Genomic DNA, 19,894 nt, shown 5'->3' with positions numbered 1-19,894 from the left:
TAGATCCGTTAGGGTTAGGGGGTTAGGGTTGGGGGGTCGGGGGTTAGGGTTGGGGGGTTAGAGGGTTAGGGGGTTAGGGTTAGAGGGTTAGGGTTAGGGTTAGATCCGTTAGGGTTAGGGGGTTATGGTTGGGGGGTCGGGGGTTAGGGTTGGGGGTTTAGGGTTTGGGGGTTAGGGGGTTGGGGGGTTAGGGTTAGGGGGTTTGGGGGTTGGGGTTGGGTACTTGGGGGGTTAGAGGATTAGGTTTAGGGTTAGATCTATTAGGGTTGGGGGGTTAGGGTTAGATCCGTTAGGGTTAGGGGGTTAGGGGGTTTGGGCGTTAGGGTTAGAGGATTAGGGTTAGATCCGTTAGGGTTAGGGGGTTTGGGGGTTGGGGTTGGAGTTGGGGGGTTAGGGGTTGGGGGGTTAGGGTTAGATCCGTTAGGGTTGGGGGGTCGGGGGTTAGGGTTGGGGGTTTAGGGTTGGGGGTTAGGGGGTTGGGGGGTTAGGGTTAGGGGGCTTGGGGGTTGGGGTTGGGTACTTGGGGGGTTAGGGGTTGGGGGGTTAGGGTTAGGGGGTTTGGGGGTTGGGGTTGGGTACTTGGGGGGTTAGGGTTTGGGGGGTTAGGGTTAGAGGATTAGGGTTAGGGTTAGATCTATTAGGGTTGGGGGGTTAGGGTTAGATCCGTTAGGGTTAGGGGGTTAGGGTTGGGGGGTAAGGGGGTTGGGGGGTTAGGGTTAGAGGGTTAGGGTTAGATCCGTTAGGGTTAGGGGGTTAGGGGTTTTGGGCGTTAGGGTTAGAGGATTAGGGTTAGATCCGTTAGGGTTGGGGGTTTAGGGTTGGGGGTTAGGGGGTTGGGGGGTTAGGGTTAGGGGGTTTGGGGGTTGGGGTTGGGTACTTGGGGGGTTAGGGGTTGGGGGGTTAGGGTTAGAGGATTAGGGTTAGGGTTAGATCTATTAGGGTTGGGGGGTTAGGGTTAGATCCGTTAGGGTTAGGGGGTTAGGGGGTTTGGGCGTTAGGGTTAGAGGATTAGGGTTAGATCCGTTAGGGTTAGGGGGTTTGGAGGTTGGGGTTGGAGTTGGGGGGTTAGGGGTTGGGGGGTTAGGGTTAGAGGATTAGGGTTAGGGTTAGATCTATTAGGGTTGGGGGGTTAGGGTTAGATCCGTTAGGGTTAGGGGGTTAGGGTTGGGGGGTCGGGGGTTAGGGTTGGGGGGTTAGAGGGTTAGGGGGTTAGGGTTAGAGGGTTAGGGTTAGGGTTAGATCCGGTAGGGTTAGGGGGTTATGGTTGGGGGGTCGGGGGTTAGGGTTGGGGGTTTAGGGTTTGGGGGTTAGGGGGTTGGGGGGTTAGGGTTAGGGGGTTTGGGGGTTGGGGTTGGGTACTTGGGGGGTTAGGGGTTGGGGGGTTAGGGTTAGAGGATTAGGGTTAGGGTTAGATCTATTAGGGTTGGGGGGTTAGGGTTAGATCCGTTAGGGTTAGGGGGTTAGGGGGTTTGGGCGTTAGGGTTAGAGGATTAGGGTTAGATCCGTTAGGGTTAGGGGGTTTGGGGGTTGGGGTTGGAGTTGGGGGGTTAGGGGTTGGGGGGTTAGGGTTAGATCCGTTAGGGTTGGGGGGTCGGGGGTTAGGGTTGGGGGTTTAGGGTTGGGGGTTAGGGGGTTGGGGGGTTAGGGTTAGGGGGCTTGGGGGTTGGGGTTGGGTACTTGGGGGGTTAGGGGTTGGGGGATTAGGGTTAGGGGGTTTGGGGGTTGGGGTTGGGTACTTGGGGGGTTAGGGTTTGGGGGGTTAAGGTTAGAGGATTAGGGTTAGGGTTAGATCTATTAGGGTTGGGGGGTTAGGGTTAGATCCGTTAGGGTTAGGGGGTTAGGGTTGGGGGTAAGGGGGTTGGGGGGTTAGGGTTAGAGGGTTAGGGTTAGATCCGTTAGGGTTAGGGGGTTAGGGGGTTTGGGCGTTAGGGTTAGAGGATTAGGGTTAGATCCGTTAGGGTTGGGGGTTTAGGGTTGGGGGTTAGGGGGTTGGGGGGTTAGGGTTAGGGGGTTTGGGGGTTGGGGTTGGGTACTTGGGGGGTTAGGGGTTGGGGGGTTAGGGTTAGAGGATTAGGGTTAGGGTTAGATCTATTAGGGTTGGGGGGTTAGGGTTAGATCCGTTAGGGTTAGGGGGTTAGGGTTGGGGGGTAAGGGGGTTGGGGGGTTAGGGTTAGAGGGTTAGGGTTAGATCCGTTAGGGTTAGGGGGTTAGGGGGTTAGGGCGTTAGGGTTAGAGGATTAGGGTAAGATCCGTTAGGGTTGGGGGTTTAGGGTTGGGGGTTAGGGGGTTGGGGGGTTAGTGTTAGGGGGTTTGGGGGTTGGGGTTGGGTACTTGGGGGGTTAGGATGGGGGGTTAGGGTTAGAGGATTAGGGTTAGGGTTAGATCTGTTAGGGTAGGGGGCTTAGGGTTAGATCCGTTAGGGTTAGATCCGTTAGGGTTAGGGGGTTAGGGTTGGGGGGTTAGGGTTAGAGGGTTAGGGTTAGATCGGTTGGGGGGTCGGGGGTTAGGGTTGGGGGGTTAGGGTTAGGGGGTTTGGGGGTTGGGGTTGGGTACTTGTGGCCCGCGGGGCGCCCGGTGGCCCTACCGGCGTCACCAGCGGCCACCTTGGGGTCAACGGCGGCGGTTTTGGTGTCAACGGCAGCGGTTTTGGGGTTTCGGTCTGGGGGGTGCTGACATGCCCCCCCCCGCACCCCCCAGGCATCCTGGCCCTGCAGCTGCCCCCGGGGGGGCTCGACGCCGAGTCCTACAGGTGAGAACCAGTCCCCTCCGCCCCCTAAATGCGCCCCCAACCCCCAAAATGCCCCCAGACCCCTCCCAAATTGACCCCCCCCAATTTATTCCCCCCCCTCCAGCGCTTGCCTCCACCTGGCCGAGATGCAGCATCGGGTGCGGAAGGCGCTGGAAGAGTGCGAGCGGCTGCTGCGGGCACGGGTAGGACGGGGGGAGAGACAAATTGGGGGGGGGGCACCAAGGGGGGGGTGTCCATGGGGCTTGGGGGGACCCCAAGGGTGGGGGGGAACCAAAATGAGGGGGGAACCAAGTTTGCGGGGTGCTGTTGCCGGGGGGACGCATTTGCGGGGCGCACCGGGGGGTGGGTCCATGGGGCTAGGGGGGACCCCAACGGGGGGGCGGAAGGGGGGGGGAACCAAAATGAGGGGGGAACCAAGTGTGCGGGGTTTTGTTTCCGGGGGGACACATTTGTGGGGCGCAGCGGGGGGGGGGAACCAAAATGAGGGGGGAACCAAGTGTGCGGGGTTTTGTTTCCGGGGGGACACATTTGTGGGGCGCACCGGGGGGGGGAACCAAAATGAGGGGGGAACCAAGTGTGCGGGGTTTTGTTTCCGGGGGGACACATTTGTGGGGCGCACCGGGGGGGGAACCAAAATGAGGGGGGAACCAAGTGTGCGGGGTTTTGTTTCCGGGGGGACACATTTGCGGGGCGCACCGGGGGGGGAACCAAAATGAGGGGGGAACCAAGTGTGCGGGGTTTTGTTTCCGGGGGGACACATTTGCGGGGCGCACCGGGGGGGGAACCAAAATGAGGGGGGAACCAAGTGTGCGGGGTTTTGTTTCCGGGGGGACACATTTGTGGGGCGCACCGGGGGGAACCAAAATGAGGGGGGAACCAAGTGTGCGGGGTTTTGTTTCCGGGGGGACACATTTGTGGGGCGCACCGGGGGAACCAAAATGAGGGGGGAACCAAGTTTGCGGGGTGCTGTTGCCGGGGGGACGCATTTGCGGGGCGCACCAGGGGGGGTCCATGGGGCTAGGGTTAGGGTTAGATCCGTTAGGGTTAGGGGGTTAGGGTTGGGGGTTTAGGGTTGGGGGTTAGGGGGTTGGGGGGGTTAGGGGGTTTGGGGGTTGGGGTTGGGTACTTGGGGGGTTAGGGGTTGGGGGGTTAGGGTTAGAGTGTTAGGGTTAGATCTGTTAGGGTTGGGGGGTCGGGGGTTAGGGTTGGGGGTTTAGGGTTGGGGGTTAGGGGGTTGGGGGGTTAGGGTTAGGGGGTTTGGGGGTTGGGGTTGGGTACTTGGGGGGTTAGGGTTTGGGGGGTTAGGGTTAGAGGATTAGGGTTAGGGTTAGATCTATTAGGGTTGGGGGGTTAGGGTTAGATCCGTTAGGGTTAGGGGGTTAGGGTTGGGGGGTAAGGGGGTTGGGGGGTTAGGGTTAGAGGGTTAGGGTTAGATCCGTTAGGGTTAGGGGGTTTGGGCGTTAGGGTTAGAGGATTAGGGTTAGATCCGTTAGGGTTGGGGGTTTAGGGTTGGGGGTTAGGGGGTTGGGGGGTTAGGGTTAGGGGGTTTGGGGGTTGGGGTTGGGTACTTGGGGGGTTAGGGGTTGGGGGGTTAGGGTTAGAGGATTAGGGTTAGGGTTAGATCTATTAGGGTTGGGGGGTTAGGGTTAGATCCGTTAGGGTTAGGGGGTTAGGGGGTTTGGGCGTTAGGGTTAGAGGATTAGGGTTAGATCCGTTAGGGTTAGGGGGTTTGGGGGTTGGGGTTGGAGTTGGGGGGTTAGGGGTTGGGGGGTTAGGGTTAGAGGATTAGGGTTAGGGTTAGATCTATTAGGGTTGGGGGGTTAGGGTTAGATCCGTTAGGGTTAGGGGGTTAGGGTTGGGGGGTCGGGGGTTAGGGTTGGGGGGTTAGAGGGTTAGGGGGTTAGGGTTAGAGGGTTAGGGTTAGGGTTAGATCCGTTAGGGTTAGGGGGTTATGGTTGGGGGGTCGGGGGTTAGGGTTGGGGGTTTAGGGTTTGGGGGTTAGGGGGTTGGGGGGTTAGGGTTAGGGGGTTTGGGGGTTGGGGTTGGGTACTTGGGGGGTTAGAGGATTAGGGTTAGGGTTAGATCTATTAGGGTTGGGGGGTTAGGGTTAGATCCGTTAGGGTTAGGGGGTTAGGGGGTTTGGGCGTTAGGGTTAGAGGATTAGGGTTAGATCCGTTAGGGTTAGGGGGTTTGGGGGTTGGGGTTGGAGTTGGGGGGTTAGGGGTTGGGGGGTTAGGGTTAGATCCGTTAGGGTTGGGGGGTCGGGGGTTAGGGTTGGGGGTTTAGGGTTGGGGGTTAGGGGGTTGGGGGGTTAGGGTTAGGGGGCTTGGGGGTTGGGGTTGGGTACTTGGGGGGTTAGGGGTTGGGGGATTAGGGTTAGGGGGTTTGGGGGTTGGGGTTGGGTACTTGGGGGGTTAGGGTTTGGGGGGTTAGGGTTAGAGGATTAGGGTTAGGGTTAGATCTATTAGGGTTGGGGGGTTAGGGTTAGATCCGTTAGGGTTAGGGGGTTAGGGTTGGGGGGTAAGGGGGTTGGGGGGTTAGGGTTAGAGGGTTAGGGTTAGATCCGTTAGGGTTAGGGGGTTAGGGGGTTTGGGCGTTAGGGTTAGAGGATTAGGGTTAGATCCGTTAGGGTTGGGGGTTTAGGGTTGGGGGTTAGGGGGTTGGGGGGTTAGGGTTAGGGGGTTTGGGGGTTGGGGTTGGGTACTTGGGGGGTTAGGGGTTGGGGGGTTAGGGTTAGAGGATTAGGGTTAGGGTTAGATCTATTAGGGTTGGGGGGTTAGGGTTAGATCCGTTAGGGTTAGGGGGTTAGGGGGTTTGGGCGTTAGGGTTAGAGGATTAGGGTTAGATCCGTTAGGGTTAGGGGGTTTGGAGGTTGGGGTTGGAGTTGGGGGGTTAGGGGTTGGGGGGTTAGGGTTAGAGGATTAGGGTTAGGGTTAGATCTATTAGGGTTGGGGGTTTAGGGTTGGGGGTTAGGGGGTTGGGGGGGTTAGGGGGTTTGGGGGTTGGGGTTGGGTACTTGGGGGGTTAGGGGTTGGGGGGTTAGGGTTAGAGTGTTAGGGTTAGATCTGTTAGGGTTGGGGGGTCGGGGGTTAGGGTTGGAGGTTTAGGGTTGGGGGTTAGGGGGTTGGGGGGTTAGGGTTAGGGGGTTTGGGGGTTGGGGTTGGGTACTTGGGGGGTTAGGGTTTGGGGGGTTAGGGTTAGAGGATTAGGGTTAGGGTTAGATCTATTAGGGTTGGGGGGTTAGGGTTAGATCCGTTAGGGTTAGGGGGTTAGGGTTGGGGGGTAAGGGGGTTGGGGGGTTAGGGTTAGAGGGTTAGGGTTAGGGTTAGATCTATTAGGGTTGGGGGGTTAGGGTTAGATCCGTTAGGGTTAGGGGGTTAGGGTTGGGGGGTCGGGGGTTAGGGTTGGGGGGTTAGAGGGTTAGGGGGTTAGGGTTAGAGGGTTAGGGTTAGGGTTAGATCCGTTAGGGTTAGGGGGTTATGGTTGGGGGGTCGGGGGTTAGGGTTGGGGGTTTAGGGTTTGGGGGTTAGGGGGTTGGGGGGTTAGGGTTAGGGGGTTTGGGGGTTGGGGTTGGGTACTTGGGGGGTTAGAGGATTAGGGTTAGGGTTAGATCTATTAGGGTTGGGGGGTTAGGGTTAGATCCGTTAGGGTTAGGGGGTTAGGGGGTTTGGGCGTTAGGGTTAGAGGATTAGGGTTAGATCCGTTAGGGTTAGGGGGTTTGGGGGTTGGGGTTGGAGTTGGGGGGTTAGGGGTTGGGGGGTTAGGGTTAGATCCGTTAGGGTTGGGGGGTCGGGGGTTAGGGTTGGGGGTTTAGGGTTGGGGGTTAGGGGGTTGGGGGGTTAGGGTTAGGGGGCTTGGGGGTTGGGGTTGGGTACTTGGGGGGTTAGGGGTTGGGGGATTAGGGTTAGGGGGTTTGGGGGTTGGGGTTGGGTACTTGGGGGGTTAGGGTTTGGGGGGTTAGGGTTAGAGGATTAGGGTTAGGGTTAGATCTATTAGGGTTGGGGGGTTAGGGTTAGATCCGTTAGGGTTAGGGGGTTAGGGTTGGGGGGTAAGGGGGTTGGGGGGTTAGGGTTAGAGGGTTAGGGTTAGATCCGTTAGGGTTAGGGGGTTAGGGGGTTTGGGCGTTAGGGTTAGAGGATTAGGGTTAGATCCGTTAGGGTTGGGGGTTTAGGGTTGGGGGTTAGGGGGTTGGGGGGTTAGGGTTAGGGGGTTTGGGGGTTGGGGTTGGGTACTTGGGGGGTTAGGGGTTGGGGGGTTAGGGTTAGAGGATTAGGGTTAGGGTTAGATCTATTAGGGTTGGGGGGTTAGGGTTAGATCCGTTAGGGTTAGGGGGTTAGGGGGTTTGGGCGTTAGGGTTAGAGGATTAGGGTTAGATCCGTTAGGGTTAGGGGGTTTGGAGGTTGGGGTTGGAGTTGGGGGGTTAGGGGTTGGGGGGTTAGGGTTAGAGGATTAGGGTTAGGGTTAGATCTATTAGGGTTGGGGGTTTAGGGTTGGGGGTTAGGGGGTTGGGGGGGTTAGGGGGTTTGGGGGTTGGGGTTGGGTACTTGGGGGGTTAGGGGTTGGGGGGTTAGGGTTAGAGTGTTAGGGTTAGATCTGTTAGGGTTGGGGGGTCGGGGGTTAGGGTTGGAGGTTTAGGGTTGGGGGTTAGGGGGTTGGGGGGTTAGGGTTAGGGGGTTTGGGGGTTGGGGTTGGGTACTTGGGGGGTTAGGGTTTGGGGGGTTAGGGTTAGAGGATTAGGGTTAGGGTTAGATCTATTAGGGTTGGGGGGTTAGGGTTAGATCCGTTAGGGTTAGGGGGTTAGGGTTGGGGGGTAAGGGGGTTGGGGGGTTAGGGTTAGAGGGTTAGGGTTAGATCCGTTAGGGTTAGGGGGTTAGGGGGTTTGGGCGTTAGGGTTAGAGGATTAGGGTTAGATCCGTTAGGGTTGGGGGTTTATGGTTGGGGGTTAGGGGGTTGGGGGGTTAGGGTTAGGGGGTTTGGGGGTTGGGGTTGGGTACTTGGGGGGTTAGGGGTTGGGGGGTTAGGGTTAGAGGATTAGGGTTAGGGTTAGATCTATTAGGGTTGGGGGGTTAGGGTTAGATCCGTTAGGGTTAGGGGGTTAGGGGGTTTGGGCGTTAGGGTTAGAGGATTAGGGTTAGATCCGTTAGGGTTAGGGGGTTTGGAGGTTGGGGTTGGAGTTGGGGGGTTAGGGGTTGGGGGGTTAGGGTTAGAGGATTAGGGTTAGGGTTAGATCTATTAGGGTTGGGGGGTTAGGGTTAGATCCGTTAGGGTTAGGGGGTTAGGGTTGGGGGGTCGGGGGTTAGGGTTGGGGGGTTAGAGGGTTAGGGGGTTAGGGTTAGAGGGTTAGGGTTAGGGTTAGATCCGTTAGGGTTAGGGGGTTATGGTTGGGGGGTCGGGGGTTAGGGTTGGGGGTTTAGGGTTTGGGGGTTAGGGGGTTGGGGGGTTAGGGTTAGGGGGTTTGGGGGTTGGGGTTGGGTACTTGGGGGGTTAGAGGATTAGGGTTAGGGTTAGATCTATTAGGGTTGGGGGGTTAGGGTTAGATCCGTTAGGGTTAGGGGGTTAGGGGGTTTGGGCGTTAGGGTTAGAGGATTAGGGTTAGATCCGTTAGGGTTAGGGGGTTTGGGGGTTGGGGTTGGAGTTGGGGGGTTAGGGGTTGGGGGGTTAGGGTTAGATCCGTTAGGGTTGGGGGGTCGGGGGTTAGGGTTGGGGGTTTAGGGTTGGGGGTTAGGGGGTTGGGGGGTTAGGGTTAGGGGGCTTGGGGGTTGGGGTTGGGTACTTGGGGGGTTAGGGGTTGGGGGATTAGGGTTAGGGGGTTTGGGGGTTGGGGTTGGGTACTTGGGGGGTTAGGGTTTGGGGGGTTAGGGTTAGAGGATTAGGGTTAGGGTTAGATCTATTAGGGTTGGGGGGTTAGGGTTAGATCCGTTAGGGTTAGGGGGTTAGGGTTGGGGGGTAAGGGGGTTGGGGGGTTAGGGTTAGAGGGTTAGGGTTAGATCCGTTAGGGTTAGGGGGTTAGGGGGTTTGGGCGTTAGGGTTAGAGGATTAGGGTTAGATCCGTTAGGGTTGGGGGGTTTGGAGGTTGGGGTTAGGGGGTTGGGGGGTTAGGGGTTGGGGGGTTAGGGTTAGAGGATTAGGGTTAGGGTTAGATCTATTAGGGTTGGGGGGTTAGGGTTAGATCCGTTAGGGTTAGGGGGTTAGGGGGTTTGGGCGTTAGGGTTAGAGGATTAGGGTTAGATCCGTTAGGGTTAGGGGGTTTGGAGGTTGGGGTTGGAGTTGGGGGGTTAGGGGTTGGGGGGTTAGGGTTAGAGGATTAGGGTTAGGGTTAGATCTATTAGGGTTGGGGGGTTAGGGTTAGATCTGTTAGGGTTAGGGAGTTAGGGTTGGGGGGTCGGGGGTTAGGGTTGGGGGGTTAGAGGGTTAGGGGGTTAGGGTTAGAGGGTTAGGGTTAGGGTTAGATCCGTTAGGGTTAGGGGGTTATGGTTGGGGGGTCGGGGGTTAGGGTTGGGGGTTTAGGGTTTGGGGGTTAGGGGGTTGGGGGGTTAGGGTTAGGGGGTTTGGGGGTTGGGGTTGGGTACTTGGGGGGTTAGGGGTTGGGGGGTTAGGGTTAGAGGATTAGGGTTAGGGTTAGATCTATTAGGGTTGTGGGGTTAGGGTTAGATCCGTTAGGGTTAGGGGGTTAGGGGGTTTGGGCGTTAGGGTTAGAGGATTAGGGTTAGATCCGTTAGGGTTAGGGGGTTTGGGGGTTGGGGTTGGAGTTGGGGGGTTAGGGGTTGGGGGGTTAGGGTTAGATCCGTTAGGGTTGGGGGGTTGGGGGTTAGGGTTGGGGGTTTAGGGTTGGGGGTTAGGGGGTTGGGGGGTTAGGGTTAGGGGGCTTGGGGGTTGGGGTTGGGTACTTGGGGGGTTAGGGGTTGGGGGATTAGGGTTAGGGGGTTTGGGGGTTGGGGTTGGGTACTTGGGGGGTTAGGGGTTGGGGGGTTAGGGTTAGAGGATTAGCATTAGGGTTAGATCTATTAGGGTTGGGGGGTTAGGCTTAGATCCGTTAGGGTTAGGGGGTTAGGGTTGGGGGTTTAGGGTTGGGGGTTAGGGGGCTGGGGGGTTAGGGGGTTTGGGGGTTGGGGTTGGAGTTAGGGGGTTAGGGGTTGGGGGGTTAGGGTTAGAGTGTTAGGGTTAGATCTGTTAGGGTTGGGGGGTCGGGGGTTAGGGTTGGGGTTGGGTACTTGGGGGGTTAGGGGGTTGGGGGGTTAGGGTTAGATCCGTTAGGGTTAGGGGGTTAGGGTTGGGGGGTAAGGGGGTTGGGGTTAGAGGGTTAGTGTTAGATCCGTTAGGCTTAGGGGGTTAGGGGGTTTGGGCGTTAGGGTTAGAGGATTAGGGTTAGATCCGTTAGGGTTAGGGGGTTAGGGTTGGGGTTGGAGTTGGGGGGTTAGGGTTAGAGTGTTAGGGTTAGATCCGTTAGGGTTGGGGGGTCGGGGGTTAGGGTTGGGGGTTTAGGGTTAGGGTTAGGGGGTTGGGGGGTTAGGGTTAGAGGATTAGGGTTAGGGTTAGATCTATTAGGGTTGGGGGGTTAGGGTTAGATCCGTTAGGGTTAGGGGGTTAGGGTTGGGGGGTAAGGGGGTTGGGGGGTTAGGGTTAGAGGGTTAGGGTTAGATCCGTTAGGGTTAGGGGGTTAGGGGGTTTGGGCGTTAGGGTTAGAGGATTAGGGTTAGATCCGTTAGGGTTGGGGGTTTAGGGTTGGGGGTTAGGGGGTTGGGGGGTTAGTGTTAGGGGGTTTGGGGGTTGGGGTTGGGTACTTGGGGGGTTAGGATGGGGGGTTAGGGTTAGAGGATTAGGGTTAGGGTTAGATCTGTTAGGGTAGGGGGGTTAGGGTTAGATCCGTTAGGGTTAGATCCGTTAGGGTTAGGGGGTTAGGGTTGGGGGGTTAGGGTTAGAGGGTTAGGGTTAGATCGGTTGGGGGGTCGGGGGTTAGGGTTGGGGGGTTAGGGTTAGGGGGTTTGGGGGTTGGGGTTGGGTACTTGTGGCCCGCGGGGCGCCCGGTGGCCCTACCGGCGTCACCAGCGGCCACCTTGGGGTCAACGGCGGCGGTTTTGGGGTCAACGGCAGCGGTTTTGGGGTTTCGGTCTGGGGGGTGCTGACATGCCCCCCCCCGCACCCCCCCAGGCATCCTGGCCCTGCAGCTGCCCCCGGGGGGGCTCGACGCCGAGTCCTACAGGTGAGAACCAGTCCCCTCCGCCCCCTAAATGCGCCCCCAACCCCCAAAATGCCCCCAGACCCCCCCCCAAATTGACCCCCCCCAATTTATTCCCCCCCCTCCAGCGCTTGCCTCCACCTGGCCGAGATGCAGCATCGGGTGCGGAAGGCGCTGGAAGAGTGCGAGCGGCTGCTGCGGGCACGGGTAGGACGGGGGGAGAGACAAATTGGGGGGGGGGCACCAAGGGGGGGGTGTCCATGGGGCTTGGGGGGACCCCAAGGGTGGGGGGGAACCAAAATGAGGGGGGAACCAAGTGTGCGGGGTTTTGTTGCCGGGGGGACGCATTTGTGGGGCGCACCGGGGGGTAACCAAAATGAGGGGGGAACCAAGTGTGTGGGGTTTTGTTTCCGGGGGGACACATTTGTGGGGCGCACCGGGGGGGGGGAACCAAAATGAGGGGGGAACGAAGTGTGCGGGGTTTTGTTTCCGGGGGGGCACATTTGTGGGGCGCACCGGGGGGAACCAAAATGAGGGGGGAACCAAGTGTGCGGGGTTTTGTTTCCGGGGGGACACATTTGTGGGGCGCACCGGGGGGGGGGGGAACCAAATGAGGGGGGAACCAAGTGTGCGGGGTTTTGTTTCCGGGGGGACACATTTGTGGGGCGCACCGGGGGGGGGAACCAAAATGAGGGGGGAACCAAGTGTGCGGGGTTTTGTTTCCGGGGGGACACATTTGTGCGGCGCACCGGGGGGGGGAACCAAAATGAGGGGGGAACCAAGTGTGCGGGGTTTTGTTTCCGGGGGGACACATTTGTGGGGCGCACCGGGGGGGGGGAACCAAAATGAGGGGGGAACCAAGTGTGCGGGGTTTTGTTTCCGGGGGGACACATTTGCGGGGCGCACCGGGGGGGGGAACCAAAATGAGGGGGGAACCAAGTGTGCGGGGTTTTGTTTCCGGGGGGACACATTTGTGGGGCGCACCGGGGGGAATCAAAATGAGGGGGGAACCAAGTGTGCGGGGTTTTGTTTCCGGGGGGACACATTTGTGGGGCGCACCGGGGGAACGAAAATGAGGGGGGAACCAAGTTTGCGGGGTGCTGTTGCCGGGGGGACGCATTTGCGGGGCGCACCAGGGGGGTCCATGGGGCTAGGGTTAGGGTTAGATCCGTTAGGGTTAGGGGGTTAGGGTTGGGGGTTTAGGGTTGGGGGTTAGGGGGTTGGGGGGTTAGGGGGTTTGGGGGTTGGGGTTGGGTACTTGGGGGGTTAGGGGTTGGGGGGTTAGGGTTAGAGTGTTAGGGTTAGATCTGTTAGGGTTGGGGGGTCGGGGGTTAGGGTTGGGGGTTTAGGGTTGGGGGTTAGGGGGTTGGGGGGTTAGGGTTAGGGGGTTTGGGGGTTGGGGTTGGGTACTTGGGGGGTTAGGGTTTGGGGGGTTAGGGTTAGAGGATTAGGGTTAGGGTTAGATCTATTAGGGTTGGGGGGTTAGGGTTAGATCCGTTAGGGTTAGGGGGTTAGGGTTGGGGGGTAAGGGGGTTGGGGGGTTAGGGTTAGAGGGTTAGGGTTAGATCCGTTAGGGTTAGGGGGTTAGGGGTTTTGGGCGTTAGGGTTAGAGGATTAGGGTTAGATCCGTTAGGGTTGGGGGTTTAGGGTTGGGGGTTAGGGGGTTGGGGGGTTAGGGTTAGGGGGTTTGGGGGTTGGGTACTTGGGGGGTTAGGGGTTGGGGGGTTAGGGTTAGAGGATTAGGGTTAGGGTTAGATCTATTAGGGTTGGGGGGTTAGGGTTAGATCCGTTAGGGTTAGGGGGTTAGGGGGTTTGGGCGTTAGGGTTAGAGGATTAGGGTTAGATCCGTTAGGGTTAGGGGGTTTGGAGGTTGGGGTTGGAGTTGGGGGGTTAGGGGTTGGGGGGTTAGGGTTAGAGGATTAGGGTTAGGGTTAGATCTATTAGGGTTGGGGGGTTAGGGTTAGATCCGTTAGGGTTAGGGGGTTAGGGTTGGGGGGTCGGGGGTTAGGGTTGGGGGGTTAGAGGGTTAGGGGGTTAGGGTTAGAGGGTTAGGGTTAGGGTTAGATCCGTTAGGGTTAGGGGGTTATGGTTGGGGGGTCGGGGGTTAGGGTTGGGGGTTTAGGGTTTGGGGGTTAGGGGGTTGGGGGGTTAGGGTTAGGGGGTTTGGGGGTTGGGGTTGGGTACTTGGGGTGTTAGGGGTTGGGGGGTTAGGGTTAGAGGATTAGGGTTAGGGTTAGATCTATTAGGGTTGGGGGGTTAGGGTTAGATCCGTTAGGGTTAGGGGGTTAGGGGGTTTGGGCGTTAGGGTTAGAGGATTAGGGTTAGATCCGTTAGGGTTAGGGGGTTTGGGGGTTGGGGTTGGAGTTGGGGGGTTAGGGGTTGGGGGGTTAGGGTTAGATCCGTTAGGGTTGGGGGGTCGGGGGTTAGGGTTGGGGGTTTAGGGTTGGGGGTTAGGGGGTTGGGGGGTTAGGGTTAGGGGGCTTGGGGGTTGGGGTTGGGTACTTGGGGGGTTAGGGGTTGGGGGATTAGGGTTAGGGGGTTTGGGGGTTGGGGTTGGGTACTTGGGGGGTTAGGGTTTGGGGGGTTAAGGTTAGAGGATTAGGGTTAGGGTTAGATCTATTAGGGTTGGGGGGTTAGGCTTAGATCCGTTAGGGTTAGGGGGTTAGGGTTGGGGGTAAGGGGGTTGGGGGGTTAGGGTTAGAGGGTTAGGGTTAGATCCGTTAGGGTTAGGGGGTTAGGGGGTTTGGGCGTTAGGGTTAGAGGATTAGGGTTAGATCCGTTAGGGTTGGGGGTTTAGGGTTGGGGGTTAGGGGGTTGGGGGGTTAGGGTTAGGGGGTTTGGGGGTTGGGGTTGGGTACTTGGGGGGTTAGGGGTTGGGGGGTTAGGGTTAGAGGATTAGGGTTAGGGTTAGATCTATTAGGGTTGGGGGGTTAGGGTTAGATCCGTTAGGGTTAGGGGGTTAGGGTTGGGGGGTAAGGGGGTTGGGGGGTTAGGGTTAGAGGGTTAGGGTTAGATCCGTTAGGGTTAGGGGGTTAGGGGGTTTGGGCGTTAGGGTTAGAGGATTAGGGTTAGATCCGTTAGGGTTGGGGGTTTAGGGTTGGGGGTTAGGGGGTTGGGGGGTTAGTGTTAGGGGGTTTGGGGGTTGGGGTTGGGTACTTGGGGAGTTAGGATGGGGGGTTGGGGGGTTAGAGGATTAGGGTTAGGGTTAGATCTGTTAGGGTAGGGGGGTTAGGGTTAGATCCGTTAGGGTTAGATCCGTTAGGGTTAGGGGGTTAGGGTTGGGGGGTTAGGGTTAGAGGGTTAGGGTTAGATCGGTTGGGGGGTCGGGGGTTAGGGTTGGGGGGTTAGGGTTAGGGGGTTTGGGGGTTGGGGTTGGGTACTTGTGGCCCGCGGGGCGCCCGGTGGCCCTACCGGCGTCACCAGCGGCCACCTTGGGGTCAACGGCGGCGGTTTTGGGGTCAACGGCAGCGGTTTTGGGGTTTCGGTCTGGGGGGTGCTGACATGCCCCCCCCCGCACCCCCCCAGGCATCCTGGCCCTGCAGCTGCCCCCGGGGGGGCTCGACGCCGAGTCCTACAGGTGAGAACCAGTCCCCTCCGCCCCCTAAATGCGCCCCCAACCCCCAAAATGCCCCCAGACCCCCCCCCAAATTGACCCCCCCCAATTTATTCCCCCCCCTCCAGCGCTTGCCTCCACCTGGCCGAGATGCAGCATCGGGTGCGGAAGGCGCTGGAAGAGTGCGAGCGGCTGCTGCGGGCACGGGTAGGACGGGGGGAGAGACAAATTGGGGGGGGGGCACCAAGGGGGGGGTGTCCATGGGGCTTGGGGGGACCCCAAGGGTGGGGGGGAACCAAAATGAGGGGGGAACCAAGTGTGCGGGGTTTTGTTGCCGGGGGGACGCATTTGTGGGGCGCACCGGGGGGTAACCAAAATGAGGGGGGAACCAAGTGTGTGGGGTTTTGTTTCCGGGGGGACACATTTGTGGGGCGCACCGGGGGGGGGGAACCAAAATGAGGGGGGAACGAAGTGTGCGGGGTTTTGTTTCCGGGGGGGCACATTTGTGGGGCGCACCGGGGGGAACCAAAATGAGGGGGGAACCAAGTGTGCGGGGTTTTGTTTCCGGGGGGACACATTTGTGGGGCGCACCGGGGGGGGGGAACCAAAATGAGGGGGGAACCAAGTGTGCGGGGTTTTGTTTCCGGGGGGACACATTTGTGGGGCGCACCGGGGGGGGGAACCAAAATGAGGGGGGAACCAAGTGTGCGGGGTTTTGTTTCCGGGGGGACACATTTGTGCGGCGCACCGGGGGGGGGGAACCAAAATGAGGGGGGAACCAAGTGTGCGGGGTTTTGTTTCCGGGGGGACACATTTGTGGGGCGCACCGGGGGGGGGGAACCAAAATGAGGGGGGAACCAAGTGTGCGGGGTTTTGTTTCCGGGGGGACACATTTGCGGGGCGCACCGGGGGGGGGAACCAAAATGAGGGGGGAACCAAGTGTGCGGGGTTTTGTTTCCGGGGGGACACATTTGTGGGGCGCACCGGGGGGAATCAAAATGAGGGGGGAACCAAGTGTGCGGGGTTTTGTTTCCGGGGGGACACATTTGTGGGGCGCACCGGGGGAACGAAAATGAGGGGGGAACCAAGTTTGCGGGGTGCTGTTGCCGGGGGGACGCATTTGCGGGGCGCACCAGGGGGGGTCCATGGGGCTAGGGTTAGGGTTAGATCCGTTAGGGTTAGGGGGTTAGGGTTGGGGGTTTAGGGTTGGGGGTTAGGGGGTTGGGGGGTTAGGGGGTTTGGGGGTTGGGGTTGGGTACTTGGGGGGTTAGGGGTTGGGGGGTTAGGGTTAGAGTGTTAGGGTTAGATCTGTTAGGGTTGGGGGGTCGGGGGTTAGGGTTGGGGGTTTAGGGTTGGGGGTTAGGGGGTTGGGGGGTTAGGGTTAGGGGGTTTGGGGGTTGGGGTTGGGTACTTGGGGGGTTAGGGTTTGGGGGGTTAGGGTTAGAGGATTAGGGTTAGGGTTAGATCTATTAGGGTTGGGGGGTTAGGGTTAGATCCGTTAGGGTTAGGGGGTTAGGGTTGGGGGGTAAGGGGGTTGGGGGGTTAGGGTTAGAGGGTTAGGGTTAGATCCGTTAGGGTTAGGGGGTTAGGGGTTTTGGGCGTTAGGGTTAGAGGATTAGGGTTAGATCCGTTAGGGTTGGGGGTTTAGGGTTGGGGGTTAGGGGGTTGGGGGGTTAGGGTTAGGGGGTTTGGGGGTTGGGGTTGGGTACTTGGGGGGTTAGGGGTTGGGGGGTTAGGGTTAGAGGATTAGGGTTAGGGTTAGATCTATTAGGGTTGGGGGGTTAGGGTTAGATCCGTTAGGGTTAGGGGGTTAGGGGGTTTGGGCGTTAGGGTTAGAGGATTAGGGTTAGATCCGTTAGGGTTAGGGGGTTTGGAGGTTGGGGTTGGAGTTGGGGGGTTAGGGGTTGGGGGGTTAGGGTTAGAGGATTAGGGTTAGGGTTAGATCTATTAGGGTTGGGGGGTTAGGGTTAGATCCGTTAGGGTTAGGGGGTTAGGGTTGGGGGGTCGGGGGTTAGGGTTGGGGGGTTAGAGGGTTAGGGGGTTAGGGTTAGAGGGTTAGGGTTAGGGTTAGATCCGTTAGGGTTAGGGGGTTATGGTTGGGGGGTCGGGGGTTAGGGTTGGGGGTTTAGGGTTTGGGGGTTAGGGGGTTGGGGGGTTAGGGTTAGGGGGTTTGGGGGTTGGGGTTGGGTACTTGGGGGGTTAGGGGTTGGGGGGTTAGGGTTAGAGGATTAGGGTTAGGGTTAGATCTATTAGGGTTGGGGGGTTAGGGTTAGATCCGTTAGGGTTAGGGGGTTAGGGGGTTTGGGCGTTAGGGTTAGAGGATTAGGGTTAGATCCGTTAGGGTTAGGGGGTTTGGGGGTTGGGGTTGGAGTTGGGGGGTTAGGGGTTGGGGGGTTAGGGTTAGATCCGTTAGGGTTGGGGGGTCGGGGGTTAGGGTTGGGGGTTTAGGGTTGGGGGTTAGGGGGTTGGGGGGTTAGGGTTAGGGGGCTTGGGGGTTGGGGTTGGGTACTTGGGGGGTTAGGGGTTGGGGGATTAGGGTTAGGGGGTTTGGGGGTTGGGGTTGGGTACTTGGGGGGTTAGGGTTTGGGGGGTTAAGGTTAGAGGATTAGGGTTAGGGTTAGATCTATTAGGGTTGGGGGGTTAGGCTTAGATCCGTTAGGGTTAGGGGGTTAGGGTTGGGGGTAAGGGGGTTGGGGGGTTAGGGTTAGAGGGTTAGGGTTAGATCCGTTAGGGTTAGGGGGTTAGGGGGTTTGGGCGTTAGGGTTAGAGGATTAGGGTTAGATCCGTTAGGGTTGGGGGTTTAGGGTTGGGGGTTAGGGGGTTGGGGGGTTAGGGTTAGGGGGTTTGGGGGTTGGGGTTGGGTACTTGGGGGGTTAGGGGTTGGGGGGTTAGGGTTAGAGGATTAGGGTTAGGGTTAGATCTATTAGGGTTGGGGGGTTAGGGTTAGATCCGTTAGGGTTAGGGGGTTAGGGTTGGGGGGTAAGGGGGTTGGGGGGTTAGGGTTAGAGGGTTAGGGTTAGATCCGTTAGGGTTAGGGGGTTAGGGGGTTTGGGCGTTAGGGTTAGAGGATTAGGGTTAGATCCGTTAGGGTTGGGGGTTTAGGGTTGGGGGTTAGGGGGTTGGGGGGTTAGTGTTAGGGGGTTTGGGGGTTGGGGTTGGGTACTTGGGGAGTTAGGATGGGGGGTTGGGGGGTTAGAGGATTAGGGTTAGGGTTAGATCTGTTAGGGTAGGGGGGTTAGGGTTAGATCCGTTAGGGTTAGATCCGTTAGGGTTAGGGGGTTAGGGTTGGGGGGTTAGGGTTAGAGGGTTAGGGTTAGATCGGTTGGGGGGTCGGGGGTTAGGGTTGGGGGGTTAGGGTTAGGGGGTTTGGGGGTTGGGGTTGGGTACTTGTGGCCCGCGGGGCGCCCGGTGGCCCTACCGGCGTCACCAGCGGCCACCTTGGGGTCAACGGCGGCGGTTTTGGTGTCAACGGCAGCGGTTTTGGGGTTTCGGTCTGGGGGGTGCTGACATGCCCCCCCCCGCACCCCCCAGGCATCCTGGCCCTGCAGCTGCCCCCGGGGGGGCTCGACGCCGAGTCCTACAGGTGAGAACCAGTCCCCTCCGCCCCCTAAATGCGCCCCCAACCCCCAAAATGCCCCCAGACCCCCCCCAAATTGACCCCCCCCAATTTATTCCCCCCCCTCCAGCGCTTGCCTCCACCTGGCCGAGATGCAGCATCGGGTGCGGAAGGCGCTGGAAGAGTGCGAGCGGCTGCTGCGGGCACGGGTAGGACGGGGGGAGAGACAAATTGGGGGGGGGGCACCAAGGGGGGGGTGTCCATGGGGCTTGGGGGGACCCCAAGGGTGGGGGGGAACCAAAATGAGGGGGGAACCAAGTTTGCGGGGTGCTGTTGCCGGGGGGACGCATTTGCGGGGCGCACCGGGGGGTGGGTCCATGGGGCTAGGGGGGACCCCAACGGGGGGGCGGAAGGGGGGGGGAACCAAAATGAGGGGGGAACCAAGTGTGCGGGGTTTTGTTTCCGGGGGGCACATTTGTGGGGCGCACCGGGGGGGGGGGAACCAAAATGAGGGGGGAACCAAGTGTGCGGGGTTTTGTTTCCGGGGGGACACATTTGTTGGGCGCACCGGGGGGGGGAACCAAAATGAGGGGGGAACCAAGTGTGCGGGGTTTTGTTTCCGGGGGGACACATTTGTGGGGCGCACCGGGGGGAACCAAAATGAGGGGGGAACCAAGTGTGCGGGGTTTTGTTTCCGGGGGGACACATTTGTGGGGCGCACCGGGGGGGGAACCAAAATGAGGGGGGAACCAAGTGTGCAGGGTTTTGTTTCCGGGGGGACACATTTGTGGGGCGCACCGGGGGGGGGGGGGGGAACCAAAATGAGGGGGGAACCAAGTGTGCGGGGTTTTGTTTCCGGGGGGACACATTTGTGGGGCGCACCGGGGGGGGGAACCAAAATGAGGGGGGAACCAAGTGTGCGGGGTTTTGTTTCCGGGGGGACACATTTGTGGGGCGCACCGGGGGGGGAACCAAAATGAGGGGGGAACCAAGTGTGCGGGGTTTTGTTTCCGGGGGGACACATTTGCGGGGCGCACCGGGGGGGGAACCAAAATGAGGGGGGAACCAAGTGTGCGGGGTTTTGTTTCCGGGGGGACACATTTGTGGGGCGCACCGGGGGGAACCAAAATGAGGGGGGAACCAAGTGTGCGGGGTTTTGTTTCCGGGGGGACACATTTGTGGGGCGCACCGGGGGAACCAAAATGAGGGGGGAACCAAGTTTGCGGGGTGCTGTTGCCGGGGGGACGCATTTGCGGGGCGCACCAGGTAGGGTCCATGGGGCTAGGGTTAGGGTTAGATCCGTTAGGGTTAGGGGGTTAGGGTTGGGGGTTTAGGGTTGGGGGTTAGGGGGTTGGGGGGGTTAGGGGGTTTGGGGGTTGGGGTTGGGTACTTGGGGGGTTAGGGGTTGGGGGGTTAGGGTTAGAGTGTTAGGGTTAGATCTGTTAGGGTTGGGGGGTCGGGGGTTAGGGTTGGGGGTTTAGGGTTGGGGGTTAGGGGGTTGGGGGGTTAGGGTTAGGGGGTTTGGGGGTTGGGGTTGGGTACTTGGGGGGTTAGGGTTTGGGGGGTTAGGGTTAGAGGATTAGGGTTAGGGTTAGATCTATTAGGGTTGGGGGGTTAGGGTTAGATCCGTTAGGGTTAGGGGGTTAGGGGGTTTGGGCGTTAGGGTTAGAGGATTAGGGTTAGATCCGTTAGGGTTAGGGGGTTTGGAGGTTGGGGTTGGAGTTGGGGGGTTAGGGGTTGGGGGGTTAGGGTTAGAGGATTAGGGTTAGGGTTAGATCTATTAGGGTTGGGGGGTTAGGGTTAGATCCGTTAGGGTTAGGGGGTTAGGGTTGGGGGGTCGGGGGTTAGGGTTGGGGGGTT

Source organism: Anas platyrhynchos, chromosome 16 (assembly GCF_047663525.1).
Source record: "Anas platyrhynchos isolate ZD024472 breed Pekin duck chromosome 16, IASCAAS_PekinDuck_T2T, whole genome shotgun sequence".
NCBI classification, from domain to species: Eukaryota; Metazoa; Chordata; class Aves; order Anseriformes; family Anatidae; genus Anas; species Anas platyrhynchos.
This window is presented reverse-complemented; position numbering follows the sequence as displayed.